The following is a 24,986-nucleotide window of genomic DNA, read 5'->3' as shown; positions in this document are numbered from 1 at the left end:
CCCCCACCCCCCAAGGAATGCGGAGAGGAACGGTATAGGCTGTGCTCGGTAAGTCTCAAGAGAGAGCAAGTTCAAACAAGCATGTCACCTCCTTCTGCTTCACCCTCCGATTCTTTTAAGAATAAGTTAGGTGTAAAAAAAAAAAAAAGTTGTAAGATCAACAGGCTTTGGAGAGTCATCTTGTAAGTCAAGATGCCCCAGGACACAACAGTTTACCTTTAAAATCTCTGGATCTCTTGGACATCATTAGAAAATTCAGAGGATCCCGAATTTGCCTCATGACGGGTTTTTAGTCATCAAGCATTTTGACAGAAAGCTTACATCTGCTTTTGTACTTGTATACTGAGGCAATTTATAGATTAGAGTTGAATACGTCAAAATACCTGGTCTACTTATAGACACCAACATCACCTACAGCTTTTTTTATGAGCCCAATCTTCCTGTCTGTAGAGGCTTGAAGCCTTGTGTTAATTTTTATGAGAATGATCTTGTCTGTTTGTATAGGCTCGAAGTGTTACTTTGCCTTGACATATCAAGGAATTTACTTTTCCCTCCATCTGAATGTTTTAGCCCTAGAAATGTGGAAATTTTTCTTTATAAGGTGGAGTGGTTTTTGGGGATTTTTTTTGGTTTTCTTCTTCTGTTTTTTTGTTTGTTTTAGTGTTTGGGTCATGTGTCCCACCCCACCCCACCCCATGCTGCAGTAATATCTATTCAGCAATACTCAGAATTAGGAGCCAGGTACTGAAAACAAGTAAAACAAAACCTCAGAATTAACTCAAGGTGCCATGCATGAATAAACAGGCAAATATGCGTGAAATAATCTAACAATTACCGAGACTTAAATACCCAAATTATAAATGTTTCTGATCATTTTACAGCAATATCTCAGGCAAAGTTTCAATGGAAAGTTAAAAGAAGGATCTTAGCTGGACAACTCCACGGAGCTCAGATTTAGCTCTGCTGTGAACAGAAACAAGGCTGCTCTCTGTGCAAACTGCTGGAGAATATACCCATTTAGCTTAAGTGTTGAATAACAGAGGATCCCTCCCAAAAATCTGGGCTTTAACATGCAAATTTTTTAAAACCCTGTGAAACTGGGAGCATTCCAAAAACTGGCAGGTATTAGTGAACATCTGATTGTGACTATAAACTCATACTTTGAGGCTAGACTTCTAGTAAGCTCATAAGTAAAGCAGAAATACAAAGCATAGTTTAGATTTTAATTAAATTGCATGGGCGAAACAGGCATACCTAACTCAGTCCAGAGAAATCAGCCAAACAGAGCTTCCAGGGAAGTATTACAAAATACCATGTCATTTTATTTCTGTTATAAGCATTGTATTCTTTTACCAAGTTCATCCTTTGAACAGAACTCATAAAATATAAAGCAGAAACAGTAATGTTGATCTATGTACAAATTACTTAGGTTTTGTAAATATGCATTTTAACAGATTGAGACAGGAAAGGAAAAGAATTAGTCTGATTTCCTGCTTAACATAGATATTTAGGTAGCATTTGTATTTCATTAAATGTTTCTTTTAGAAAGACAGCTAATCTTGATTTGAAGAATCAAGAGATGAAGAACCCATAAATTCTCTTTGGTACTTAAAAATATGCCCTATAATTTCAATTAATCAGTTTTTCTTTATCAACAAAGAGTGGGGTTTTTTACACATGTAAGATAGAAAGCCAATAATTTTCATATTGGTAAAGAAATAAAATAGGCTACAAGTTTATTATTTATTCTAGAATTAATTCTAGTTTCTTTATACAGTAATGAAATGTCCATAACAAAGAAATTATCAATTTCTCACACAGCTTTTGTTTGCATTATTTGACTGCACAGTTTTTGATTATGTGGACTTTGTCCCCTACTTATCTGAGAGAATTCCTAAGTTTGGCTGGGACCTTTAAACGTTATGAAATACAAATGAAATGTCAGGCTCGGGCCTTCCTGAATCATGGGAGATTTTTCCTAAGTTCAAAGAGAAGCTGAAAAGGGCCTCTCAGCATCAGTTCTAGCTTTAAAATTAGATGATAAGTTATCTAAAAGAAAGATCAATTATACTTGTTTTGTTTTTCTTGTTGCATATAAAAACATTAGTTTGTTGTTTTCATGTAAAGGAATTGCATTTTATATTATTTTCAATCATGGAGTTTTTCATGGTAAGTCTTTCTGAAGTTTGTTGCATCTGAAAAAAACCATATTTCTGCATACACTTATTACTATTAATTCAATTATTAAGAAAATGTGAAGCAGATTAAATTGAATCGATTGGCAAAAACAGTCTCATTGAAATGAAAAAGAGTACTACATGGAATCTCAAGATGGATAAGGATAATAGCCTCTCTTAAACATTTTTATTTCTCTTTTTCATCTCAATGAATGAATTTTGGTGCAACAGGTTCTCAGGTAAGCCAGGTAGGGTTTTACGGTTTGGTCTGAAGTTAGAATAATGAATACATTAGAGACTCTGTCTATGATACTGTGATTTGTACAATTGGCTTGAAAAGGGTAGAAATCTTGTAAGGATATAGAGGTGAAAGATTTATACCTCTTCCTCTCTCTGCAAACACACTAGTTCCAACTTTTACTTAATTATTGTGATATTTCCATTGTGTCTGTGCTTCAAGTCTCTAGGTGCATTACAGAAGTTTAAAATCACAAATCATGCAGTGTGTCCCATCTCAGTGTTCTGGATAAAATGAAAAATTATCTAGCCAAACTTTTAACATCTAGAGGGCAATCTCATACACTAGCAGTGTGACTATAAATCTAGCAGTCAGAAGAATAAATTCAGATTGTGGGGATTGCGTTGGTTTAAAGTATTGGAGTTTAAGCTAAAAAACTATTGTATTGCTGCCTTTTTAAAAGTTACCCTGTGTACTTGTGTTATATAATGTTTAAATTTATATATCTCATGATCTGTATTGATAACAAGAACTTTGTCTTGGCATATCCCATTCTGTCTTTATTGGCAGCTTTTTGTCTGGGAAGATAGGCTTGTAAAAAGTATTTCATAGTATCGCACCACGCTCCTGTCTTCAGTTTTCACGTTCTGTACATACATAATTTTACTTGAAGGAAATCAGAAGTTTCAACTGTTCTCAGTTATGTTTTATATGGGTATATGGCAAAACCTGTGGTATAAACTGCATTTCTTTAAGTGATGGCAGAGGACTATCCCTTGGTATCATTCCAAGCTCTTTGGAGATTGTACTCTAGTATTGTTATACTGCATTTAGCATGCTGTGCCTCAGATCCAGCAAAAGTGATAGGACTAAGCATAATGCAGATTTTTCATAGATAACTGTAGAGCGGGTCAAAACAAGAACCCTTTAAACTAAAAATGATCCTCCTTTTCCTGAACTTTGAGGCTTAGATAAAGAGAGAACAAAATCCAAATCACGCCTTCTTTAAATCAGTAAAGCCAAGATCACACCAGGCTGCCTACTTCTAATTATAATGTTTTTTTCAGGATCCTTGGTCTCTCCCCAACTCTTGACTTCTCTGATTTCATTCTCTCTTGAAGAGAATAACTTCCTTTCTAGGACTGTCTTGTTCTTCTGTAATTGGATATTACCTGCATGTTCTAGTCCCGTTCAGATCGAATGGGTCCAAATTGCATATTACACAGAGATAGCAGGAAAAGTAATATATACAAATAAAGAGCTCAAGCATATACAGCTATCTGTCAGATTTTTTAATCCATCAGAAATTTATATCTGAAGGAATCATTTCAAAGCAACCAAAAGTTTAGGTTCATTTTGAATCTAAATTAAAAATAGTTTATCCTAATTTCTCGGGTGATTAAGTTTAGACAGATTTATGAATGTAACTTATTCAACTTCAGAAATTCAGATTTCTACAATTAGCCATGCTTAGACATCTTAAATTAGTAGCTGACGCAACCAAGACTCAGAGTTGTGCTAATATAAGATGGGAAGGAGGTGGCTACTTCTGTGGTTAAAGCATGGGACTAGCTGCTGAGAGGTCCGGGTTCTATTCCTGGTTGTGTCACTTGCTTCCTGTGGGTCACCAAGTTACTTAGCTGTGTATTATTTCACTCCTATATAAAATGGAAATAATACTTACATTGCTAAAGCACTGTAGAGTCTGAAGTCGTTAATGTTTATTCAATTATTTTATGCTTATAAAAGGACTTTGCGTATAACTGTATCAGCAGGTCAAAACCTATATCCCTAATGTAATTGTTTTCATGTAATTTGCTACGTCTTTGCCACACAACAACTCACTGATTCCAGCAAAGAAGACTAAAAACTCAAAAGTGCAGATTTTAACTTAAAGCATCTAGAGAACTTTGCTTCCAGGTTCGGGTTAAAATCTGTTCATGAAGAGAATCGAGTTTTCTTTTTAAGGGTGTGAGAAAGGTAGTTTTGTGGTATTTACTCCCTCATAACTGTTAAGAAAGAATAAATACCAAAACCCCACCCCCCCTCCCATTGTTTCTTTTGGAGGATTGTGTGAAGATCTCTTGGTACTTCCATTTCCTATAACCTTTGTCCTGTTTTATAGTTTTTATACATTGTTGTGATGGAATTAATTTGAAATACTATTTTTAAAATCCCTGCATTTTACATATTTCACCCTAATCTCCAGGGTGCTCCACATAGATGTAGGAAATACTGTCAGTCAATTAAATGACAATTCTGTAGAAAAACATTCTACACTGCAGCTACTAAATCCTGGCAAAAGTCATGGAATCAAGAGCATCTTCTGGTATGCTGCCTAGCCTTAAGGATTAGTTTCTCAGCATTTCAGACACAGTGGCATGGATTTCACGTTTGTGTTACCACAACTTCTATTTCTATAGTAGAGAGAAACTCTGGAGGGTTTTAAACCGAGGAGATTGTTGTGTCTTTCAAATGTCTGGCAAATTAGGTTAATATGCTTAGATACTTCCAAACATTTTGAACATTTTGTAATTCTGTAAGACAGATACAGACAGTAAAAAGTAAAGAAGAGTTAGCTGGCAGACAATCCTGTAGATTTAATCGTGTTAACTGAAATACCTTTGTTAGTCTTTGCAGCAAATGGGTTGCACGGCTTTCAATAACAAGACCAAAGACTAAATAAAGCAGGTTTTTGTTTGTCTTTGTAATTAATATACATTATTATAATGCTAAACTTTCCAAAATTGTGTCATTTTAGCAACGTTATTTCTGAAAGAATCATCAGGAGGAGTGGCATAACAGTAAAATGGAAGAATCCTTTTCTTACATCTCACCAATTGTATTGCAGTGGCTTCTTTTTCCACAGAAGTTGTGACCACTGAGGTATACTCCAAGCAAATACACACAAAACTCTGACTTCTGGCTTCTACACATGGATTCACAGGCAGTAGTGTGAGACTACTGATAGCAGCGTAGTGAAAAAGTACGTAAATATTTGTAGTGTCAGGGCATAATATTTTTCAAATGTTGCTTTGTGTAAGTGTACACAGATGCTAAACTCAAAGGCCTCAGATGATGGTTTCTACTGCATAAACAATATCTGCTTACTCTGTGATTAAATCTTCATCATAAAAATGTGCTGCCAACATGCATGGAATTTTGCTGGGCAGAGAGGCAGTAACTAATCCTTACTGATAGTTGAATTTTGTTTTGCGGAAATGCAAGAATAAAATATATGGTCAGGAAATACAGCTTGAAATAGCTGTTGTATTCATGTTTCATTCATGTAGTTCCATTGGTTTGTCAGCTGCTCTTCTGAACTGACTCTTGTTAGCCTTTTAAATAAACCATTATTTTCATTTAAGATATTAAGACTCTTAAAAAATAAAGTTAATAACGGGTTTTTAGTATGTGCTGACCGTTAGAGGATGCCAGGTAACTTTAGCAGTGAATCAGTGGCTATTTTGGGAGAAAAATATTACAATAATTTGCAGGAAATAACCTTTTTGTTCCAAAACAGCTGTCATTGAACACTATTATATCTACAACAATTAAAATTATCTTTGGTAACTTTTAGTATTTGGCATTGCTCCATTATTGTTCAGTTAAATATTTTTCAAGTATGTTAGGACTTCTGCCCACTGTGTGCTTGAAACCCTTCATTATCAATACAGAAGCTCTCGCTCATTTTTGTCATATTGTAGTCTGTCATGGCAGGACATGTGATAGCTTCTGTGAAGATTCTTTGCCATTCTATAGAATGGCAACAGGATTTCTGCTGAGCACTGATGATTCAACATTTACAGTATAGAATATGCTTTCTAATATGAAGTGTTGAATGCCAAAAAAAAAAAAAAAAAAAAAAAAAGAATGTGCTAGCTAGCATATAAAGTGAATTAGGAAACATGTGCAAACATCCTGGTGAATTTAAATAGCTGGTTGGATCAGAAATGGAGGAAAAATAACATTGGGTCAGGAACAAAACACAAAGAAGCCAGAAACCTTGTATTTCTAATTTAGGATATAAATACTCACTGCTAAAAAATTCTTTGTTACAAAATGTAATTGATTAAAAAAAGGCAGTTTTAGGGGGTGTTGTTGGTTGATGGCTTTAATATGCTTCAAATACTAATTAAGAATATTTCCACAGTGCTGAGACTTTATTCTCTCAGATTGTAACTAGTTGATATGCAACTAACACCTTTTGTGAATGGTTTTTCAGAATGAAATCTTTATTATTTGTATTGTAATAGCACTTGTGATTCCTGGTTATGGCTTTGAGTCCTCATTATTAGCAGAGCAGAACTGAAAGAGAAGTATGCTTTTTAAAGAGTCTATCATACATATATAACATATGGTAATGTTTTATTAATAGCACATTCACTTATTGTGGTATATGCTTACTTGTATTTGCATCAGTATAAGTTAATATAGAAGTGTCCCTTCCATGTGACATGTATCAGATGCTATCAATCTCATTTTTCTACAAAAGAATTTACTCTGTGAACTCATTTATTAGTATTATCTTACCCTATGTATTCTTATGTTAGCAAAGGCAATCCTGGGAATATATAGAGGACATTGTGTTGATTTCTGGTATTTGAGTTTTATATATACTACTAAATAATAAAATGTAGCAGTTTAGTACACTGTGGACTGGAACCTGGCAACGCAGGTTGTTGTTTCAGTGAAGTAAACTAAATTTAATCTTAACTCTTCTACATTCATTTGAAAATTTCTGACATTTGGGCTGGATCACCCCTTTACCCCTTTATGCGTTTAGTGGTCTCTGTGGATCTTTCATCGTACTGTGTATAGTTCTTTGGTCCAGCAGTTCGACCTGAAGTAGCAAGCCGAAGCAGTTGAACCAAAGTATAAAAAATAAGAGTAGAATTGTAAGACAGAAGATCGCATTAAATGGGGAAATTATAATTGAAATTTATTTTGTATTTCATTTATTCCAGCTCAAATATGCTTAGTTACAAAGTATCCACATATAAAAAGTTATTTTTGTTGTGTGGAGTTAAGCCTTTTGCTATTTTTTTTGTCCTAAATAGGTGATATAGGTAATTCAACTTTACATTATAAATCAGTGGAAAACTATTTTTTTTAAGGATACCATATAATAACATACAGATAATAAAGTGTATCAGAAAACAGGATTTTCTTATCATAGCCGCTCTTAGAGTATAACAGTACAAACGGAATCACAACTGAAGTTACATTTTCAGTAACAGCTGATTTTCCATGATTTGTTTTTTCAATAATCATTTACACCTGCTTCAAATGAATACAGAGTGAGAAAAACCTCATTTTAAATGTGAGTGAAAAAAAAATCTTGCTACTTCTTCCAGATAGACCATAAAAGTTTCAGCTCACTGGGAACTAGCTCCAATAATTTCACTAATGATAGATGGACTGCTGCTAAGAAAGTATGGAAGTTGCAACAAAAAAGCTTTTTGGGAAAAAATGTCTTGTTTCTAGACTGTGACTTGGACAGTTTTGCTCTTCAAGGACATTTTTGTAAGCAGGATAGAACAATTTCTCATCTAAACTACAGTGGTATATAATGGAGTGAAAACATAACAACAGATGCCCAAGATGTGAAAAGCAAAATTTCAAATTTATTATTCTGTATTGTAATGAGAGATGCAGAGGAGGAGGACTGTAAGATTTTAACTTTCATTGTGATTATTGGGAGGAAGATAGCAGCATGACATTTGTGTCTAGATATATGTCCAGAACATTACTGAAAGGGGGAAAAAATGTTATTAGTTTTAAGGATTTAGCCTATTCCTCAGAATTAAGTTATTGAAACTGCTAATCTTAGCTCAGAACAAAGAAGTGATTTAGGGTAACTCCTCTCACACATGTCAGCAAACTCCTTCCATTCTATCTTTTCTGTCTCCAGTTTCCTGTTTACTCATCATGCAGCTCCAGTCTCTTTTTGTCTGGAGTTCTTTATTAAAGGATGTACCATTTTTTAATTTATTTGATTTCTTTGGGTTAGAAACTTCATCTCCATTTGTACAGGTTTTTACCTCAGCTTTTTTGTCATATGTAACATTCCCATTTTTTAAATGGTATTATGTGATCTCTTATGGTCTGATCTGCTTACCAGATCAGGTTTTTAAATTCTCTCAAACCTTCTTTTAAATTAATGTTTATATTTTTGAGAAACAGTCCTTGTAAAAATATATGCATATCTATTACTGGCAGTATGTTTGAAACAGGCAGCAGTATACTTATTTCCCAGTTATGTTAATTTGCTTTTCCAACACTCTGAGCCAACTCAAGTTGGGAAAGTAAATAATGATTTCTAGTAGCCAGGTGAAACTAGGAATGTGGAAAAGAAAATAAGCCAATCTGCTATGAGATCTGAGGGTATGACAGCAAAGCCAAATGTTAAATTCACCTCTTTCTGATTGTGTTATCTTTCTGTCTTTTAAAAATGGTAGAATATTTTATATTCATGTTTCTAGAAGATCTCGTAACGTTATTTATAAGACCATATTTGTGTATTCCTTCACACATCTAAAAACAATTTTATAAATATTTCTTAACATTGAGTAGTGTTGACTTCCAGCTACACTTTTACTTTACACTTTTACACTGTACTGTTTTTCCATATGCCAATCATCTATTACCCTTAAGCTTAAATAGTAACAATGGAGCTGGTGCTGAAGCTTTTCTGTATGACCATTTGATTAAATTATAAAACTTCCCCATAACTAATCTCAAATTGAAATATATCCTTCAACCCATATTAAAGGTAGAGAGTTGCCCTGGACACAAGCGAGTCTTTTAAAATCTCTTTTAAGTGAGAAAGGACTGAAATTGTTTTAGTGTTTTTGGTTTGGCTTAACTGTCTTCTTTTAACTGTTGGTTTTCTGTTGGAGAAACATTATCAGTCTGCCTACACCCCAGGCATTTAAAAACCATTTCTTTACATTTTTGTTTCTATTCAAAAGGCAGCCACACCACTCCTGCTGATGCATTAAAACAGAGCACAAGTGGGCATATCCTGCTGTCAGAAATGTGCACACATGTGACTTACAACAGGAATTGTGTGGGTGTCTGAGATCAGAATTTGGTCCAATGCATGCTCTGCCTGAATTAGCATCCCGTTTTGCTGTGCAGTAGCAAAGAGCTTCACCCAATGTCCAAAAAAGGAGCGAGTGGATCATGGATCGGGATCGGCACAGGCGCAGCTGGGCTCCCAGGGGTCTGGCTGGAGCCCTTGGCGAGGTGGCTTCCTGATGGGAGAGTGATAAAAGGGAAAAGAGGGAGACTTTCTAATGTACTTGATAGATTGTGTGTATGGCAGGGGTGGGGTCACAGACAAAAGGAAAAGAAGGCTTTCTGAGGTTTCTTATAACAAGGAGCAGATTTTCTGTGTGCTTCTGACCTCGTTACTTTGTTAACTGAAACACTGTCTTGATTTTCTTTTTGTGCTTGGGGAAGCAAGGAACTAGGAGGGCTTTTTGATCTCTCCTGGGTACTTCACAGCAATGATTCCAGGTGTATGCTTCAAAACACAGCTTTTAGAGAAAAGGGCATTAATAAGAACCAGTTGTCTCTTCCGCCTGCTGATTCTCTCTATTGTTTCAATTAGACACCTTATCTCTTCTAAACCATTGCTAAATGCGCTAGAAGCAATTACAGACTAACACAATCTCATTAAAAGAAATACTTTCTTAATCTAGAAATTTATGTAGGGCACAACAGTAACAACAAAAACCCCAAGCATCAAACCAGAAGTAAAATAACTGTCAGAATCAGGATTAAAAAGGCCTTCCAGAGCCTTTTGATTGATGCATGTAATAAAAAAAACATTAAGAAAAACCAAAATTAAATTTAAGAAGGGTTGACTTCCTAGGCCTGCATTCTCCTTGTATTTAAACACAGATGTCCTCTTAAGTTTCAAATCATCCCTTAGAAAAAACTGGTTTCTGAGCCCTAGAGACACAACAGAAAGACACCTATGGACGTGCTGCAGGCTGCAGGTTGCCTGAGCTGAGGGAAATTCATCTTCCTGAGTCCTGCAACTTTCTTCCCTGCCTGAATGGTGCATCCTGTGACATATGTTCCCCAACAGCCCATTTGTCCTAGTAAGAAACTGGCCAATCTAACAGTGGGAAATTAAATTTGGGAGAGTAATTCCCCTAAAAATTAGGACAGCAGTTGGTGGAAGAAGGATAGCTACAGTTTGATTGATCATCTTCTATCCAGTAATGCTTCAGCGAGGACCTTTCTAAGATGTGTATGTTTCTAGGTTTATTTCCTAATAACGTGCACCTAAGACCATTTACATCAGACCTTTCAGAGAATAGGTTTTCTATCTATAGAGCCTCTAGTTTGTTTCTAAAAGATTTTTGTTTGCAATTTTGTTGTTATTTTCTCTTTTGGCATTGAAGTTTTGAAGTCTGCTTTGAGCTTGCTAAAAAGGACTGCATTTCTTTCCTATGTGATGTTACCTATCCGGTGAATAGAAAAACTGGCGTTAGTGAGACCTGTTGAAGAGAAACACAGACCTGAATTACCTATCGTGTTCCCTTAGGTAAATGTCTTTCACTGGTAGTTTATGGGCAGAAACGTTAAACATTAAAAATCTGCTCAGTTGTGTACAAGATTCTTTGAGTAGATAAATGACCCTGTAATAACTTAAACTCTTAAAGTAGATGTTAATTGGGCTGTGAGTAATTTTTAAAGCATTGCCATAGCAATAAGTTGCCAGAATGTTCTCTGGTCAAAGTAGAATTTGGGAAATTCCTTTCACAAAGTGGCTTTAGTTATTCCTGAATATAAGTGAATAAAAATATTTCCATAAATTATTACTTTTTAATGTTATTTTAACTGCTTAAACCCGTGATTTGACCTGTTTACAGACTTCCATAAAGGACAGAGCTGTATTGTGAATGATATGAAAGTTGAGAAACTTCTGTGTCACCAAAGATCTTGTGTGTTCTCTGTCAATTTTAAAAGTAGCATTGTAGTACTAGCACTTAGACCACAATCCCACATACGTTTACACAGGTCTACTGGCACTACCGTGGGAACAACTGATATTAATGCAGTTATTTGTGTGTCTGTGTCAATGACTGCAGGAGTCAAGACTTCAACTTATGTCTGACGGTAAGAAGAGCAGAATATGATCTCTTGCTCCTTTTCTCATAACTGTGGGTAGTCTCTGAGGGGGTGCTTTGCCCCAACTCTTTGTTTTGGTTAGTGGTCTGCGGTCCATTATGGAAAACAGACATTTGTGAACTGAAGAAAAAAAGCAGTTATTGTCTGCAACGTCGTTTCCCAACTCTGAAAAGCTATTTCAGACTCCTATGCAACTACAGATGCATGGTTGGAAGCTAGTAAGCAGACAGAAATATGCATTCCTACTAGAAAACAAAATATACCTTGTTGCAGAATGGCTGTGTGATCACGGCCATTCTGCAACAATACCTCTTGTATGGAAAAAACCACCTTATAAAATGGAAACTGTGAGTGACAGCTTTTGCTTGGACTTCTAAGCACATGCTTCCTACCTGTGAGGGAGGGGAAGATGCTAAAAAGTGGCAAACCCATGAAGTGAAAGAAGTAGCTTCTATAAAGATACTAAGTTCTAAAGGATGTTCTGTACACACTTGCTTTGCTCAGGTGTTAGTTTTTGCCTGAAAATAACCCTGAACTTGTCCGTCTTATGGACAACTTTTCTCTGAATCTTCTCCTTTTCTATGGACACTGAGGTGTTCTTTTATCTTTTCTCCCTGCATAACTGTGTGCCAGCTATTTCTGCCTAGTGTCTTTGTCGGTGGCTCACGGTAGAGTATCCAGACTGAGGAAAGGTCCTGACATCTTTTTGCACAGAAACTGCATTATCAGAAAGTTTTTGACTGATGTAGGATTCCATTTTGGCTGTATGTGCCAGAACAGATTTACAGACACGGCAAGGAGCATCTTTGTGTTTGATTTCAACAACATCAAAGAATCCATTTACCAATCAGATAAGAAGTGAAGGAATATTATTAAGAATAGGTAGTGTTTTCTGAATTACTTAACAATTTAAATGGGCTTTTACATTGCAAAGACCACTGGAGAACTTTTGATACAAATTGAGTGTAACAGTGTGTGGGAAACTCTACTAGGAGAAAGTAAGAGAGCTGCACTACACTTTACAGCGTTGTTACAACTTGTAGACATCAGTGACTTGGATCAACCTATAGGTAAAGGTCAATTGACTCAGTAACTATGCAAGGAGGGTTCTTCTAGCAGTGGAAACTGGAGGAAAATGTAAAAGATATAATCAGATTTCAACTGCACAGGTTCAGATTAAGAATATAATTAAAACAAGTCATCTAGAAAGTGATGTATTACTACCCAGAGTCTGCAAACCAAGTTTTAATATATCTGTAGAAGACATGGTTGATTATCAGGCATTAGTTAAAGGCTTGCTAGAGCAATTTCTGGGAAAGTTTCTATGTCTTTGTATTATGTGGGAGATCAAATCAGATAATAACCTTTTCCATCTTTAACATCCACAATATCTTACTTTATGCACCTGAATTTTGAAGATTGGTAGTACCAAACAATTACTTGCGTTTGTCTGGAGTTGCTTTGATGCATTCTTTCCACTATGGTAAATAATTTAATGAATAGTAAAATCCATGTAATCTTTCTCTTAACATCAGATTTATCATCTGGTGGGTTTTCCCCCCCTGTAGATTTCCCTTATTCCTTCCATAATCTAAATGACAGAACATCAGTGCTTCCATGGCTGTTCACAGTATTTTATTCCCTGTGTAATACTGCTTCTGCTTTATAGTTTAATTCTGTGAAATTCTGTATTTAATCTTAGCTTCCTAAATGTTTAGATTTACCACTTTCTGGTTCTTCTCTAGTTTTGTATAAATGTGAACCATTTGGCACGCCTGACACCACATATTCTGCCAAACAGCAAAGAAGCTAATTGAAATACTCTGAGTATTTCAATTTCAATCTGTGGGCCAAATCCTCAGTTGTCATCAACTCAGTTGTCGTAGTCATGGAGCTCCAACAGTACGTGGAAATATGCCGATACAAATAGAGGCTATAGCCTACTATCTGTAATTGAGATCCGTTGTTTAGTTGCCTGATGGAAAGGAAATTTTTCTTACATCCTGATGCTGTTTTCTCCAGCAACATGGTTTCTCAGTAATTGCCACCTTTGTCCCCCTCATTACAGAATGTGCTATATCTAGCAGCTAAGATGAACTGTTGTACCATCCAGGATTGAATGGGGCAGCGGTCACATCCACTCTTGGCAAATAGTTTCAGCCTTGGATCCTGTTTCTTGTATCCTGATGCTGAGAGTTCTGTTTACTACAGTTTTGACAATAGCCTTTGAGAACGAGTACTCTGAGAATACAATAGTGTACCTCCAAAAAAGTTGCCAAGAGGAAAAAAAAATAGACTTCCTTCTTTGGCAGTGGTAGAATATAGGTAAGGCTAAGCAGCATTCTTAGCCAGCAAGAAGGGCATAACAATATATTTTGACTCCAATAGATCAAATGAAATCTCCTGTGAGAAAATACTTTTTTCTTAGACAAGGGGAGTCTAGAATGACTTTTCTTATTAAAGAAGATTTTATATAGAGGATAGACAAAAGGAGGATTGAATTCAAACATTTAAGGGGAAAGGAAACTATGGTCATCTCAGAATTCTTAGCCTGCTATGGACTGTAGTTAGCAAGCAATGCAATTTAAAAGAGAGGATGCCATGAGTGCCTATGAAAAATATTGGGACGTCTTGTTTATAGGCAGTGTATCACAGCTGCTTATTTAGTATCGTTAAGAGAAATTTTAATACAAAAAATAGACTGTGATATCATGACTACCCATGAGGTATTTCTGGAAGTATCAGAACAGTCAGAGAATGAACCAGAATGTCCAGGACTCCTCCTCTGTGTGAAGTAGGCTGCTGCTTTATCTAGTTCCCAATAATTTTTTTTCTTGTATGGGAGAAGGACCGAGGAGTTGAGGTAGGAGGAAGAAGGATATCTGTGCTACTTTTTTCTTATCTTCCCTGGAGAGTGGAGAAAGAATGGTAGAGCTGCCACTGAGGCTGGGCCTGGAGACCAACCGTAACTCCTTTTGGAAGCAGCATGGCAGAGGGAATGGTGCTGAAGGGCTGTGAATGCTCTTTGGTTTATACTGTAAGGGAGAATGTATCACTGAAGGGCTGGAAGGATAAAATCTAAATGTGGATACTGTATTGGGCAAGAGAAACAGAAAAGACAGACATATAATGAAGGAAGAAATAGGAAGAGAAAACAGATAAGAAACTTGAGCTTCTGGTTTCCCAGTCATTAAGTTTTCCGTATAGACTGGTACAGATTTTAGCAGTAAGGGTGCTGGTTTTGAGTTGGCTAACAAAAATGAGAGCTGTTGTCTCATAACTCAGGCACTAGCCTGATTGTGGCTGTTGTGTATGCATGAAGCTTTTTTTTTTTTTTTTTTTGATAGTGTTAATTTTGTTCATCTTCAGCAGCATTTACAACAGAATTAGTCAAACTTCCACTCCACTCACACTCAAAAGACATGTTTTTTAAATTAAGCTTCAACCAAAGAACAAATGGATTTAAATAACAGGAACAAATGTTTCATGAAACAGAAAAGTTCAGTAAATCCCCAGTCTGATAAATTCTAGAGGTCTGATGAACCCCCCCATACTATAGCCTCATTTGTTCCTTCTCTCAGCTACCCTGTGGACTTCAATGCCACTACTTTAATTCCCAATGCCTTTGAAATAAAATAAGGCTTGTGCCTTAAACACCTTCAAATCTTCCCATAATTTCACCTTCTTTATTCAGAACTTCTACTTCTGTGTTTCAGTAACTACACCGGGGGTGCTGGAAATTGCCACAACATCAGAAGAGCAGAGGTGAGAGATACCCGGGTCATCCATCGGGCAGGTGTGCCCTGGTAAGGCACGCTGGAAACTCTTTCACGTTATACTGGCCAGATGCAGTGATTGCTCTGGGGAAGGGGAGGATGAGAGAATGAGCGTGGGCGGTACACGGGAATTCACTCTGGTTGGCTGAAGGCTCGGCTCGAAGTAGAAATATGCTGACTTTTGTATGTATGTGATAAATGTGTTTTAAGAATAGCAGTGATTTCTTAATCCAGTTTTGCAAGTACAAACAATTACAATGCCTTGTAAAAGGGTTGCTTAGATTCCATAGTCCCAATGTAACAAAGATCAAACTGCTTTTCAGCTTGTGATGATCACTTTTACTCCTGTTTGAAGGAGGAGGGGAAGGAATTCCAGAGTTTGAAATCAAATATTTATATCTTAATTTCTTTATATGAAATTTTTGGGAAAAATACCAGAAACTGATCCTACTATTTTACTCTTTATTCATGGATGGCAGTAAGCATTGGTGGCTTTGAACACAGTTGCTGTTTTGTGCTGTATATTCAAGATGGGGTTTCTGATGACCCAGTGTATACCGAAGTACAGAAGAAAAGCATTTTAGTGTTTCAGAACAGAGCAATAGTTTTTTCTTAACACTTTCTGCATTAGTGATGGGATTTGCTTGATTATGCTGTTCTTTTTAAGACTTGTGGGAGATGAAAACATTTTATTGCTATATGTATGCAGCTATATTTCAATTTTGAAAAGGAGAGGAAAGCATACCATGACATTTAAGCTCTACATGCCTGAAAGAACACAAAGCTGGATCTTCAGTTAAAATAAGAAACGTGTATTACTGAGGTACTGTGTTTTTAAGCCCAGTCCCTAATGAACAATGCTGCAGTGGCATTTGAAAATGCACAGAAAATAAATCAGCACAACGTGACACTGTTGGCAGGAATATTTTTTTGCGTGTAGAAGATAATCCCAGGACTGATCTGGCATACGCTGTCTGAATTGTCTTGCATCCCAAGGGTGAGTTATTCTTCTAATACAAGGCTCAACATTGAAGGTGTTACCCTTTTAAAGTAGAGATTACAGAATTTATGTATAAAACTACAGGGTAAAAAATTACGAAAATGTCTTTCGTTTTTTCAACTGCGATGCTATAATGTTATGAATTTAATTGCAACTGTATCTTTCCTATAGGTAGTGTAGCCAAGGTCTGTTTCAGAGCCCATGGGTGGAAAAAAACCCCAAGCCCTGTTTCTCTTCTTTCTCTGTTCCCTCATTTCCCTCCCATCTCCCTATTGTCAACTGGGGGAAATTGGCAATGAGGTTGTGTGTGTGTGCACTTGGGTTGGGGCCAGAGGAACAACCCCAAAAGCCTCCTTCCTGCAGCTGCAATAAACAAAAAAGTGAAATTTAGTGTGTGCCTATACTCAGCCAAAGAACTTCACATGAAAATTTTAATTGTAGGGGTATCTTTTTTTTTTTTTTTTCTTTGTTGGGGGTATTTTAGAGCACTACCTAAAGTTTTTGCTTTACGGCAGGCTTTTCAAATTATGCATTCATTTTCAAAAGGATTTTGCTAGCATAGGTAAAATATAGGACATAATTTGTCTTTATTTGTGTAGGTCATTCAGTTATTTGTAGCCCACTGTCTCTCTGTTACTCATATTATTTCCTCTTTTTGCAAACCCTTTTCATATGATTTCTTATTGTCTGGAGGCGGAAGTTTCCAAGCTAATGTGGCCTAAGCTGAGTTTAACAAAAGAGTCAAAAAAGAGGAAACGATTAAATGTGTTTGAATTTTATCATGCTTTCAGTTTTAACAGCTTTGGGACTCTTAGCTGCCATAGAAGTAGTTTGGAACAAAAACTAATACAAGGTTGTTGCTGCACCTCACATTTCCTTATGGCCGTGGGCTGTAGGATTTGTCCGATGGGGACGCGTTGGCTGCCGCTGCCCCCTGCGGAGGGACCCCTGGGTGCTGCCCGCGCGGGGCTCGTGCCAGGGTGCAGCCATGACATCTGCCACTGCCCCCTGCTGGACGGCACGGGAAACACCGATGGCTGGGTAAGCACGGGGACTGCCGGCTCCTTCGTCATTCAGGGGTTAGTGCCACGGGGGGCATGTCCCTCCTTCCAAACTGGGGAACGGATTCGGTTTTCAAGATTTAAACTGAACTTAATCAAAAAAATGAATAGCGGTGTCTCAAAACGGGTGGTGGTGTTAAGACAGAGGAAGCTTTATTTTAAAGCCAAAAGAGAACGGAAAGCTGCCCTGTTGAGATTTGTTTTGTGTGATCTAAAAAGCATTTATTTGGACTTTAATATTTTACATTTTGGCATAATAATGAGCAGTGACTCTACCAAAGTTCAAACTCAAAACATAGGTGTAAAGGTGTAGAACTCTTATGAAGAGTTCCAAATGAGCTGAGATTAATTAGTAGCCATCTCAGAAAATCAATATGATTGATCTCCTAAGTGTTTGCATCAGACAGAAATTGTGTGTCTGACGTTGGTGGAACTGGGTGTGGTAGCAGTCGTACTGGTGTAATGCCCTAGCTTTTAGTGATTAATGTAAAAGCAAGGAACTTTAACACGTGAACGTTGTATTGAGAGCAGCTCAGCCAACAGTGTAATGACTGAAACAGCCATTGAATGACAGATTATTAATTCCATACAGAAGCAGTACTACTTTCAGGTTCTCTGCGCATAGCAGAAGGGATAAGATAGCAGACAACGTAATGTAACCTACCAATTACCCTCTTTGCTTTTGTTTATGATAATATCGTGATTCAGTATCTTTACAGAAATTTTCACTGTGAGATTTTTTTTCTTTCAAAACATTTGGTAATTCATATCAGGAAGCCAACAGTCAAAGAATAGCTACAGAGTATCTCTAGTGGGAAGATGGCAATACACTTGGAAAATCCGTTCTAACCAGATCTGCTGAAGAGAAGAGAGAGGATAGGCCTTTTATGCTGAAGTGAGTTTTTGGCATGCATTTTCTGTACACTGTTACAAAAGCTTATGTGCTTGGAGTAAGAAATAATACAGGTCACTGAGTGCAACCACGTATGAATTACATCTATTGTGTGCATTGTGAAGCAAGAGGCTGATGTGAACGATCTTTTCTCTTGGTAATTGAAAAGAAAGTCTTTGCAGTAAGATGCACAGAACTAGTAAACATATGTACATAAGTACATAAGGTTGAAAAATATTTAGTGGTTCAGAGAGCATCTCAAACTGATGTATATGTTTCTTCAATTTACTTTGCTTTTGGGAAAATCCTCTTCCTCCCCCAGACGCATGAGGCTTACTTGCTATGGCTTGGGGCCCTGTGCTGGTGTCTCATGAGGAAGATGGTGGGCAGGGGTGCAGTGCCAGTGCACCCCAACCCCCACCTGGGCTCCTGCTGCCACAGGTGGCACCTCGGAACCTGCAATGCCAGCTCACCTATTGCTCTTCAGTGTTTTTCTTGGAAGCATCCTAGAGCCTCTTCTCTGTTTACCAGCATTTGATCCCTGTGGTTTATCTTTCACAATGGACAAGTGGATTGGTATTCTGGTATGCTGTCATTTCACTGTTACTTTTCCTGTAAGGCAGCACAACTGGTCATAGCTGGCAGTTACCTGCTTTTCAGGATTTTTTGGTAAAATAACTCTTTGAGAAGATAGCTGATGCTTTGGCCAGAAAGAGGCTTCTGATTTTTTCTACATCTCTTTAGGCCTGAACTTTTTATTAGTAACTTGAAAATTACGGAACACGGTATTTGTACTTGAAAAACAAGTATTTCCTCCATTAAGACTATACCTTGTGAAATACTGATATGCATATAACCAACACTTCCATTTGTTTAAAATGTAAATGATCATCGTGCTGGGTAGCAATCAATTTTGCAACATCATGGCGTTTTTTTGGATTGAATTGTCCTGATAGTACACACCTGATTTTTAGCCTTCATTGATATTAAAGTAGGTGTAATTGGCTTGTTAATACATTTGACTTCTTTTGGTGCGGGTTTCATGAACAGAGTTAAGTTTACTGTAGCAGCAGACTGGGCGCCAATATTTCACACAGGAAACAAGTCTCCTCAAAGCCCAAGCTGCTCCAAGAAAGTGACCGACTCCTACAAAAATGACATATATTAGTTTAATTATTGTAAAACAACTTCCAAAGCTGCTGCAGCAAGATCAGCTAAATAAGCAGAAAATCACTTAGCCATTTTGTGTGTGTCAGAAGCTAAGTAACTGGGGGGTTTGATCAGTTGTGCTGTTAAATTACTTTCGATGCTGATTCAGAAGGGCATGTTGCTGAAAACCACAGCTGGCATTAAGATACTTTTCTAGATTAGATGATGGATTGTATTTTAGAACTGTATTGTGCAAATTGGGCACAAAAGTTAGTCTTGACTCCATCATCATTTCATCGCCTATTTCAGACTTATTGAACTTGATGCAAAGGAAATGACAGACTTCAAAAATTGTTTTTAAAGTTCCATTCAAACTTCACAAGTATAACCTAGAATATGCAAGTTCTTATTTCAGCAGAATGAACAGACTTTCTGGAACATGGTACAATACTTGACAATGATTGATTTGAATGAGTTGTTTTTTCTTGTCTGTGTCAGTTTTATCCCCATATGTTTGTAATTGTTAGGGAACTTTTCAGAGTTCTTTCCTAAGAACGAGGCTAACTGGAAATGTAGCTTTTAGATTTTTCCAGTTCTTGAAGACCACTTTTAAACGTAGCATAGCCCAAAGGAAATGTTTAGTCTGTCATTGTCTGATGATGAAATTTAGTCAGTTAAGGTCTTGTGATACCTTGTTAAAGTATGCACAGATTGTAATTGCTTCCTGTCAGTGGTCAAGGAAGTGAATTAAACATTAGAAAGCAGGGACAGAGTGGAAAGAAGGTGTGGTGGTCTGAGTTTTAATCAGAGGGTGCTGCAGTTTTGAGAGCAGAGGTGCCAACCTCAGCTGTTGCTGAGCGGTGAGGCAGAAGGGCAGATAAAAGGCCAGATACAAGTATAAACTGCCTGCAGCTGAATGTTAACTCTGGTCCTCAATGACAGGCCAAACAAACACCAGAAGTCTCCAGGAACAGGTATACATTTTCCTGATTCTACTATTTCTAATGCAAACGGACTGATTCGCTGTAGAATAAAATCAAATATCCAGGTAGATTTACTCAGTTTTCACAAATCTTTCGTGTGAGGAAAGGAACATAAGCATCCATCTTTCACAAGTAACTTGCACAGTTACTAACCTGTTTCAGAAGAAATTTTGGCAATCCTGCCAAATCAACTTTAACTTGGGCTGGCTTACTGTAATAGGTGCAAACTCATTACTTAGAGGGAAGAAGAGAAAGACCACAAGAACTGTGCTGCTGGGTCAAACCAGTGGTCAATATAATTCAGTATTCCATCTCTGAATAATGGCAATAGGAGAGGATAATAAGAAAAAGATATTCTACATAGTTTATTTTTATAATCGCGGTACTTTGGCGTGGTACCCAAAATACAGACTACTGATTAATGAGAGTTTCCTGCAATGTTCTATTTTTTCATTTTGAATGTCTACAGAATGGACAAATTTCTGGTTTGAGAGGGCCAAAATCATAGGAAAAAAGGACTAATTAACCACCAGAATTACCAGGAATGTTTGCTCTCACAATTAAATTTCAATTCAAAATTAGAATTTCCTGTGCTATGTGTTGTACTAACTTGCAGAAACGAGCCGGTAGCTCACTAGGGAACAGCTGCTGAGCTGTTGAAACAAATTTCCTGCTACTAGTGCAAAGAAAGCATGTGCTACGGCGGTATCGGTGAACTTTGTATGGCTCTTCTACTCTGAATAAAGGCTGTCAAGCTATTTCTGAGAAACCCAACACCCCTGTTTTGCCTGCTTCATGGTATTTTAAGAGAAAGTATTAGTGAAGGTTCACCATCTTCCAACCGGAAAGAAAATGGAAACACATTCTTCTGAATTGCTGAGTCACTCTGACACTCTGAGCCAAAAGCTGATGCAATTCTTCTTTTATCACCGGAAGATCTCTTTGGTAATCACAGACACACCTCTTATTTCAATAGCTTCGGTAAAGGACTGTTGATTCTTCAGACCTAACCCAGCGTGTACAAATCACATTTTTGTTTTCTAGTTCCAATCTCTAAGAATAAAGGTTTAAAACTTGAGAAGCTGCAAGGGGCAAGTGTCTAAGGAAATTCTAAAATTTCTACTTCTAAAATACGGAACACTGTTGTAGTGCTTTGATGTGTATTTAATTCTTAATGCTAGTTAAAAGCCTTACTTTTGTGCTGTTTGCCACAATAATCTGTTTTTTATTGTGGCAGAAATTATTTGAGCTTTAACCGAGCATAAATACAAGCACTATAGAACAACAAATTCTCCATTTTCAGTCACTTCTCTAATGTCATACATGATATCAGATTGTAACATTATAACTAGGCAATTTCTGTATGTGACTAAGTTAATAATGTTTTGTTACCAGTGGAACGAGGACCACCAATGCTGTTTCATTTACTTTCTCTGATCAGCTTGATTAAGGAGACATGATGCTGTCCTAAGAACGTTAAGCTTGTGCTGGTAAGAATTTTAATAAAAATTTTACTAACTTCTGATCAAAGGAATAAGCCCAACATTAGCAAAATGTTAAGCTGGCATTTAAGTCGGCTATAACATTGATATAAATGAAAAATTACAGGCATTTTTAAGAGAGTTGAGAGAAATGAGAGATCAATGTATTGCTTCTTTTACTGTTAGAAGCTCTCCAGTTTAAAAAATAATTGATATTACTTCTTCCACACCCTTCTGCCATAATTATGTAAAGAATCTGGATTATGCTTCCGACTTGATTTAACTGTTTTATAATAAGTCACAAGCATACCTTGCCTACTTGATGATATTCCTTTAAGGTTGTGCCAGTCTTTCCATTATTAAATCATGTTTAGTGTTATATACTGGTTGCTTAAAAAAAATTCGTTTCAAGCTTGAACTTGCTGTGCATTCTCAGCTAGCCATATGTGTGAGGGAGCACAAAAAAACATCGGTACTATCTAGCAACTTAACACACTGTTTTTCAATTTAATGGAAATTTTGGCTTTTCCTTAAAAAATGTGAGGGAAAAAATATCTGGAGGGCTTCAATGTGGTAGCGGGGAGAATAAGCTTAAAAATAATGAAGATCTGCATTTTGTATACATGGTCTGTGTGCTGCCCCTATATATTCCTTCCTGCCCACCCCCCCTCATAAATCTGAGCCGTTTGTAGAAAAGCTGACATTTGGTTTGAACAGGGAGCAAGCAACTAAAATGGAAGACCTGTGTGTAGAGAGTAGGAAGGACTGTAAGATTTAATCACAACCATTCAGATACGTACAGAAGTGCAGGAGTCCTCGTTACCCACTCTGCTATTATTCTGACTTAGTTTTTCCTGATGTTCGATGTTAGATGAGAAGTGAGAACAATGATGGGTCTTTTTGTAACCTTTTTAGTTACGGATTTTTCCAACACATCACCCACCCCCCATATCCTACAGAAACATGGAGACTTTGCAACTCGGTATGACTGACCAGTCTCCAGAAGTTTTTAAGTATGCAATGCTATATGTTTTGTAGAACAAGGTAGAGATTTTTAATAGCTGAAATAATGTTTTGGGAATGTTCAGAATGAAAGACTAGGTCCCTTATGGGTCACTAAGTAGAGTTCATAGCTGGTCAGTGCACTTGCTCCCCTCTTCCTAAGTTTTATGCATGACCTACTGAAGATCAAAAAGAAATGTTGATTTGGAATAACTACACCTCAAGAAGATGTCCTAAAATGTATTTGAAAGAGTTGCTGTAAGGATAGTAAAATTCTTCTTTCTGACTTTGTCCTGAAGAACAAGTGTCCAGGTAACCTTATGAGCAGCTCCATTTCCCGGTGTGCTTCTGCTGAATCTAGTGTAACATATATTTTTATGCCTTCAGTCTAAAAAGTAACCTGGTCTGTAGTCTTTCTTGGACATAATTATGTTTTATTCCCCATTTTTCAGAACAGATGATTGAATTTAGTTTTCATCCATTCAGTTTTTAGTATCTGCTATTTCTAAAGAGAACTCAGGACACTTAAGCCTCCAGTTCATTTTTTTGGGGCTGTTTTTCTTTTTTTGGGGGGTGGGAGGCTGTCAGGGGGGTGGCTTTTGTTTGTTTGGGGTTTTTTTCCAACCTGTTTTAGGCTTTTGCTGTAGTCAGAGAGAGGTAGGCTAATAAACTCATCTTAATACCTCGTTGGAAGGTACATTTACTATATCTGTAAGTCCGATGTGAACACCCCTCACATCCAAGCTCTTAAATATGAATGCATCCTGTGTTAATGTCTCGTGCTGTGTGGGACTGCCAAGTGGTCTCTTATCCAAATACTTACTGGGCTGGGGACTGCTTAATCTCTGAGATCAGGGAGACTTATTCTGATGTGGCTGTAGACTCTAGACAGTTAAATTTGCAGAAATCCACTGAAGGCAGTTTGCTTTTCAGAAGTTGCTGAGGGCGTAATTTGGCTTTTTGCAGTTTGAGGGTGGGCTGTTTAACCTGAACAAGTTCCAGCTTGTTCAGTTATAATTTAACAATATATTTTCCCCATACTTGCTGTGTTCCTCCCAAGAGATGCTTGCATCTCCTTGATGCATGAAAGGACACCTGTATTTAATGTACATATTAAATAAGTCTGTAAAGTAAATTCTCACATAATTTTACATTTAAAAGTACTATTTGAGGTGTGTGTGTGTATATAATTTTGTTAGATGCATGTGTAGAAATAAAACAGTCTTTGCTCTTCCCTTTTGTACCTCCTCAAGACATGTAATCTACAAAGCAGGAGAATTGCATGATAAAATGTGCCAGAGTGGAATGCATAATTATTCCAGAGGAGGGTAAGTCAGTTCAGAACTTGTACTAACATTCTTAAGGGTAGAAGGAGTCTTCTTGCCATGAAATTACATCAGCTTTCTATGGCGCAGAGTCAATGCACATGCTTTCCCTTTCTAGTAAAAAAAAGGTGTGAAAAATGCTAATGTCTTCAAAAATACACTGTAGAACAAAGCTGAGTAAACGAGTATATATTATAGCGTGGCATTCACCCGTAAGTGAACTTGACTTTAAGGGGAGAAGAGATTGAGACGTTTTACTTTTAAAACAACCATTTCACTTCTTTAATAGATTAAGTCATGACTTGCAAACAGACAAAAAAACATCTAAATAAGAAAAAGAATGCTTCCTTGATCCTAGTTCAGAGGCATTCCCATAACAGGTGGGGCAGAGGCCTTTAAATTACAGGTCTCCTCCATAGACCCGAATCTGTTACAATTCCATCAAGCAATGAGAAGAGGCGTTTTCACAGCAAATAGCAGTGGATGCAGCTAGCAACACCCAACTTCAAGATTGTTAAAAGATGAAAGTTTGGTTGGTTTGTGTAGTGACATTATCAGAGGTAGAATCTGTTCTATATGGAAACACTGCCTGGTTTCCTAGGAGTCTTAAGAAGAAGGATACAGCACTTACTGCTAACTAATAGACTTAAATTCCCACCAAGACGAACAGTTAACTAACAGAGCCCAGCACAGTTCTGCTCTACTATCATCTCTATGTAGTAATTAGGCCTGGTTCAGCTAGTGCATAGGGA

At 37.1% G+C, this 24,986-nt stretch overlaps 1 long non-coding RNA gene across 2 annotated transcripts; it reads left to right on the top strand.

Annotated features, from left to right (window-relative positions):
- The first annotated feature begins 6 nt into the window (after positions 1-6).
- LOC308063356 lies at positions 7-24,925 on the top strand. 2 transcript variants are annotated; one of them, XR_013927929.1, is made up of 4 exons: positions 7-5,401; positions 15,282-15,371; positions 16,051-18,297; positions 21,822-24,925. It is a non-coding gene; the product is annotated as an uncharacterized lncRNA (long non-coding RNA). The 2 variants fall into 2 exon arrangements; XR_013927930.1 differs by having other exon boundaries at positions 15,282-18,297.
- Positions 24,926-24,986: the final 61 nt, after the last annotated feature.

The sequence above is a fragment of the Falco punctatus genome, assembly GCF_963210335.1.
Source record: "Falco punctatus genome assembly, chromosome: 4".
Lineage (NCBI taxonomy): Eukaryota > Metazoa > Chordata > Aves > Falconiformes > Falconidae > Falco > Falco punctatus.
This window is presented reverse-complemented; position numbering and strand designations above follow the sequence as displayed.